Source organism: Balaenoptera musculus, chromosome 2, assembly GCF_009873245.2.
Source record: "Balaenoptera musculus isolate JJ_BM4_2016_0621 chromosome 2, mBalMus1.pri.v3, whole genome shotgun sequence".
In the NCBI taxonomy this organism is placed as follows: Eukaryota; Metazoa; Chordata; class Mammalia; order Artiodactyla; family Balaenopteridae; genus Balaenoptera; species Balaenoptera musculus.
In genome coordinates, this window is record NC_045786.1 from 33,502,248 (window position 1) to 33,508,630 (window position 6,383).

A 6,383-nucleotide genomic window follows, 5' to 3' on the forward strand; every position below is an offset into this window, starting at 1 on the left:
CAGCCAGTGCTACCATGTCATGTATGATGAGAAAAAAAGAGCTACTACCCAGACATCACTGGATCGTTTTTTCAATAGGGTAGATAGAACTGAACGGAACCAGAACCTGTGCCATCCACGTCAGGCGTGAGTGACATTGCAGCTTGCCCTCCATCTCCTACTGCTGACGATCCTTCAGCTCTACCATCTCCCACCTCCTCTCCCTCCTCCAGTCAGTAACTCTTCTTGCCTGTTCACTCGATGCCAACCCCTGGATGCCAGCTGTTGTACTGTACTACTGTACTTTTCAAGGTACTGCACTGTAAGAGTCAAAATGTTTTCTTTATTTTTTGTGTTTGTCTTTTATGTATTATTTGTGTGAAAAGTATTATAAACCTATTCCAGTGCAGTACTATATAGCCGATTGTGTTAGTTGAGGACCTAGGCTAAGTTTGTGGGACTTACAAACGCGCTCTCAGAACGGAACTCGTTCGTATGTAGGGGACTTACTGTACTTCTAACACATCTTCCTCTACCACAAGTCCTGGTGGCCAAGAGGAGAAGTGGGGGCAGCTGTGGCATCTTCCCCATGGCCAAAGACCCCTAGAATACTTTCCTAAGATCTAGGAGACCAGACAGCATCTTTCCCTTCTGTCTTCTTCAAGGCCAGCTATCTTGGAAGAAGCAGTAAACTCATTAGTAAGAAGGTGAGTCTTCCTCAGCATCCAGGTCTTTGCCTTATTTAGGAAGAAGTTTAAACCTGCTCAGCATTCGTAAAGAAAACGCTCCCACCAGCATCTTCCAGACTCCTGAGTGGGTCTGTGGCACTAAAATCACAGGAGCAAACAGTAGAAGGAATACGTCTTCCGTCCTGCCCAGCTCTAAAACCGCCTTTTGTGTTTCCTATAAATGTATTCACTCTATTCATTGGACAGCCATGGAAACCAATAGCAAAAGCATTTTTATTAAGTTTTAACTCAGAAAGCTTAATCACATTTTGGCGGCTTTTCTCTATGACACAGAAGCAAAAACTCTGTCCTCCCTCTTGCCCCTCAGGTCTGGGTATTAGGTTCGTCTATATAACATCTCAGCAGTTAAGAAAGGAGAAATCATCGGCGTCCTGAGCCACGGTTGGCTCTGCTTCCCACTCTGTGTGCAAACTCCTCAGCCTTTTCTGAGAGCAGACATCTTCCAGGGATCAATATCTTCCTTTGAATTTGCAAACAAGGGAGAGGACTTGTGAAATGTAATTCCTGAATAAAATATGGGAAAAAACCGCCTGCAAGTTGGAGAGATGCTGAGAGTGAAGTGGGCAGAGGGAGGCCTGAGCAGAGAGAAGCAGGGAAGCTGGCAGATGGTGGAGGAATCAGAGCGGAGCTACAGCAAACAGAGAACAAGATGGTCCAGTTCAGGCCACACCAAGCGCTAAGACCTCAAGGACCCCTGGGAATAGGACAGGGGGCCAGACCAGAAACAGTGGAGTGTCAGAGCTGGACCACTTTAATAAATTAATAAGGAAGGAACAAGAAATAAAGGGAAGAGAGGGCTGCCCGTGAGAACAAGGCCAGCAGGAAGAATATTAAAGAATCCAGCGGGCTCAGGTGCCCAGCAGCAGGATGCTAACATCCACTTATGCTGGCTCGTGAGAGCCCGTGGCTAAATGTTCAGGAGTTTTGTGAGTCTGCTGACGTCAGGTGCCTAAGGAACAGAGCTGGTCAAAGGTTTAAGCTGGGATTCCTACACAGGCCATTTCCAGTCTTGCCCTTCACACCTCTTAGGCCAGTGAGCAGATAAGGATGTTAGTTTGCATAAACTCTTCGGATTGCTATTTCCTTTAGGGTCTCAGTGATCCAGTCAGGGCTTCTTACTATAAACAGATTAGTCATATAAACTCTTAGCCAAGGCTGGAGCGAGTAGCTGTCAGGCACCCGCCTCATTCCCCCTAAAGTAGGCAATGGCGGGGCCAACTGACTTTACTGAGTGTTTTTTTCTGTGGATTGTAGCAGTAATATGAATAGAGATCAAATAAGACCATCCTGGGTCAGGCTGCCTCGCACTCCCCAACACAAATTTTAACAGAGCAAAATTCTCTCATATGTCTAAAATATACAATTCTACTGATCAGTATGCCGCTGTGTATTTAAAATTTTCTCTTTCTCTTGGCCCAGAAATCATGCACACCAGAGAAAAATACAGCTAGAAGGGGATCCCTGGCTTTACAGGGAGGTCAGGTCCAAGGAACGAATGCCGGACTATCAGCTGTTGAGAAGCGTGTCAGAGGAGGGAATTTATCACTTAAAAAATGGGGTAAAGCAAACAAAGGTGTTATTTAATACCTTTTCATTTAACCCTGACTGCAATCAATTTATTCAAAACACTAAGCTTTTGTGAGCCTTTGGCTTAGACTACTTCCTTATTATACACCCACATCTTGTAGATACCTGCATCTGTATTTTCACGAACCTCCATCTAAGATGTAGCATTTCCTCCCATATGACTGCAGACAGCAAATCACACAGTAGTGTATTCGGGGTACCTATGACTTCGTCCTCACAGACATCGTCCTCTCTCTTCACAGTTACTGCAGATATATCTAAGTATTTAATGTGTTAAAGAAGCAGAGGTGTGTACTACAGTGTCACAAATGTTTTACTATTTTTATAGCTGAATTTCAATATAATTGGTTTCCTTGAAAAAACAGCCACTATGGAGAACAGTATGGAGGTTCCTTAAAAAACTAAAAATAGAACTACCATATGACCCAGCAATCCCACTACTGGGCATATACCCCGAGAAAACCATAATTCAAAAAAGGTCATGTACCACCATGCTCACTGAAGCACTATTTACAATAGCCAGGACATGGAAGCAACCTAAATGTCCATCGACAGATGAATGGATAAAGAAGATGTGGCACGTATATACAATGGAATATTACTCCACCATAAAAAGAATCGAAATTGAGTTATTTGTAGTGAGGTGGATGGACCTAGAGTCTGTCATACAGAGTGAAGTAAGTCAGAAAGAGAAAAACAAATACCGTGTGCTAACACATATATATGGAATGTAAAAAAAAAAATGGTTTTGAAGAACCTAGGGGCAGGACAGGAATAAGACGCAGATGTAGAGAATGGACTTGAGGACACGGGGAGGGGGAAGGGTAAGCTGGGACGAAGTGAGAGAGTGGAATGGACATATATACACTAACAAATGTAAAATAGCTAGCTAGTGGGAAGCAGCCTCATAGCACAAGGAGACCAGCTCGGTGCTTTGTGACCACCTAGAGGGGTGGGATAGGGAGGGTGGGAGGGAGGGAGACGCAAGAGGGAGGGGATATGGGGATATATGTATATGTATCAAAGTGCTGATTCACTTTGTTATATAGCAGCAACTAACACAACAGTGTAAAGCAATTATACTCCAATAAAGATGTTAAAAAAAAATGGGTTGTTTTAGAAACCATAAAAAAAAAAAACCACAGACACACACAATGAGATACTGCTTCATACCAAATAAGATGGTATTATCAATAATATAATAATATAATAATAATAATGGAAAATAGGAAATGTTGGTGAGGATGTGAAGGAAGACAAGCCTCATCGATTCCTGTATGTGTCATGTTGATGTAAGATGGTGCAGCCCCTATGGAAAAGTGTTTGTCAATTCCTCAGAAAGTTAAACGTAGAATTACTATATGACCCAGCAATAAGAAAAAAAATGTGGATTTCGTTTTGAAAAAGCAGTCCCATCCTCTCTTTGCATTTCTCAAAAAAGTGGACAGCTGCTTTAAAAAGAAGCGGCAGTGCTGTTCTTCTAAGAGTTGCTCAAACAGAAATGAACTGCTAGGCATGGTCTTATTTGCTGTCTAGGAATATGAATGCCACAAACCACAGACGAACACTGGACAGAGGCCCCCGCTGCACAGAGAACAGGGAACTGGAATTAGCTTAGGAAAACCCGGATTCAAGTCTGGCCCTGCTATCATTTAAAGGCTGTGTGTCCTTAGAGGAGTCCTTTCACCTCTCTGGGCTTTTGTTGCCTCCTCTGTATAATGAGAGAATCGCAGCTTAAAGGGTTATTTATAAGAAGTAAATGGTATAATTTAAATGAAAGCTTTCCAGCGAGGGCGGGTAGGTGAGTGGCTCCATCTCTCCTCTGAGTTCAGGTGGCACTTCTTATCCACAAGCCCATTTCTCATGCCACTGCATCCTAAGTATATTTTGCCTGATTGTTTTCCCCATGAGCTATTTATGAGCTATTTAGGAGGAGAGGAGGTGCTTATTCACTTCTGCTTTTCTTATACACAAATAATGGGAGTCCCTCCACTTGATTGTTCAGTGAATGAAGGAGTCAGTAAATGGGTAGGTGGGTGGATGGTGCAAACTTCAGCGTGTGCACAGTGCTGAGTAATGTCCAAGGGTGTGTGAGGTGAGGTATAGCATTTATTTTATTTTATTTTTTAATTTTTTATTGGAGTATAGTTGCTTTACAATGTTGTGTTAGTTTCTGCTGTACAACAAAGTGAATCAGCTCTATGTATACATATATCCCCTCTTTTTTGGATTTCCTTCCCATTTAGGTCACCACAGAGCATTGAGTAGAGTTCCCTGTGCTATACAGCAGGTTCTCATTAGTTATCTATTTTAAATTTATTTATTTATTTATTTTTGACTGTGTTGGGTCTTCGTTTCTGTGCGAGGGCTTTCTCTAGTTGCGGCAAGTGGGGGCCACTCTTCATCGCGGTGCGCGGGCCTCTCACTATCGCGGCGTCTCTTGTTGCGGAGCACAGGCTCCAGACGCGCAGGCTCAGTAGTTGTGGCTCACGGGCCCAGTTGCTCCGCGGCATGTGGGATCTTCCCAGACCAGGGCTCGAACCCGTGTCCCCTGCATTAGCAAGCAGCTTCTCAACCACTGCGCCACCAGGGAAGCCCTCGTTATCTATTTTATTTATTTATTTATTTATTTATTTATTTATTTATTTAGTATAGCAATTTGCCATTTTTATTGTACAGGCAGACCTCATCTTACTATGCTTTGCTTTCTTGTACTTGCCGATATTGCATTTTTTACAAATTGGTGGTTCGTGGCAACCCTGCATTGTCAGATGATGGTTAGCATTTTTTTAGCAATAAAGTGTTTTTCAATTGAGATACGTACATTGTTTTGCACACTTAATTGACTACAGAATAGTGTAAATATAACTTTTTTTTTAACATCTTTATTGGAGTATAATTGCTTTACAATGGTGTGTTAGTTTCTGCTTTATAACAAAAAAATATGGAACGCTTCACGAATTTGCGTGTCATCCTTGCGCAGGGGCCATGCTAATCTTCTCTGTATCGTTCCAATTTTAGTATATGTGCTGCCGAAGCGAGCGCTAGTTATCTATTTTATACATAGTAGTGTATATATATACGTATGCTGTATGTAGACATACAAAGTGAAGTAAGTCAGAAAGAGAGAAAAACAAATGTCGTATAATATCGCTTATATGTGGAATCTAGAAAAATGATACAGATGAACTTATTTGCAAAGCAGAAAAGGAGTCACAGATGAAGAGAACAAACTTACGGTTACCAGGGTGGGAAGGGGGTGGTGGGATGAACTGGGAGATCAGTATAGCATTTAATCAGCTTCTCCCCAAACCCAGGATCGGAACGCCAGCCAATCCTTCACAGAATCCCAGACTTGCCCTGAGCCACCTGCTCTGCCATCCTGCCTCCAATTCCAGCTTCTTTCCAATCCTCTGATGCAGAGTTTTGGTTTTAAATGTATTGTCTCCTTTCATGGATTGGACCCAACCCTCATCATGACAACCTAGCCCCGTGGCTCTCAAAGTCGAGCAAGCATTAAGATCACCTAGGGGGCTTGTTAAAACACACATTTCCGGGCCTCACCCCTAGCGTTTCTCATCCAGGACGTTTGGGGAAGAGCTTGAGAATTTGAAAATTTCTAACAAGTGTCCGGGTGGTGTTGATGTTGCTGGTGTGTGGGCCTCCCTTTGAGAACTACTAGTCTAGGTGGTGATCACTTCTCTTTTACAGGGACCCCCTGATCTGGGAGTTGTGGGGGGCAAATGGAAGTTATCTCCATGAGGCTCTTGGGCAGCAGCCCCGTCAGAATATAATGGAGAGGGACTTCCCCGGCGGTCCAGTGGTTGAGACTCCGTGTTCCCAATGCAGGGGGTCCGGGTTCGATCCCTGGTCGGGGGACTAGATCCCGCACGCATGCCACTAAGACCCGGCGCAGCCAAACTAAATAAATATTTTTAAAAAGAATATAAGGTAGAAAGAAGGGGAGGCTAGACTGTTTAGCTGACCTCCTGGGTAGGGTCTTTCAAATCATTGGGATTTCAAGCCACTGGAGCCCCAGGGGCTTGGCAGCCAGTGATGTGAGGCTAA

General features: G+C 43.5%; 1 non-coding gene across 1 annotated transcript; it reads right to left on the reverse strand.

The window, feature by feature from the left end:
- Nucleotides 1–5,253: 5,253 nt before the first annotated feature.
- On the reverse strand, nucleotides 5,254–5,360 carry LOC118891590. Its single transcript, XR_005019143.1, has one exon. It is a non-coding gene; the product is annotated as a U6 spliceosomal RNA (small nuclear RNA).
- Between the last annotated feature and the right edge of the window lie 1,023 nt (nucleotides 5,361–6,383).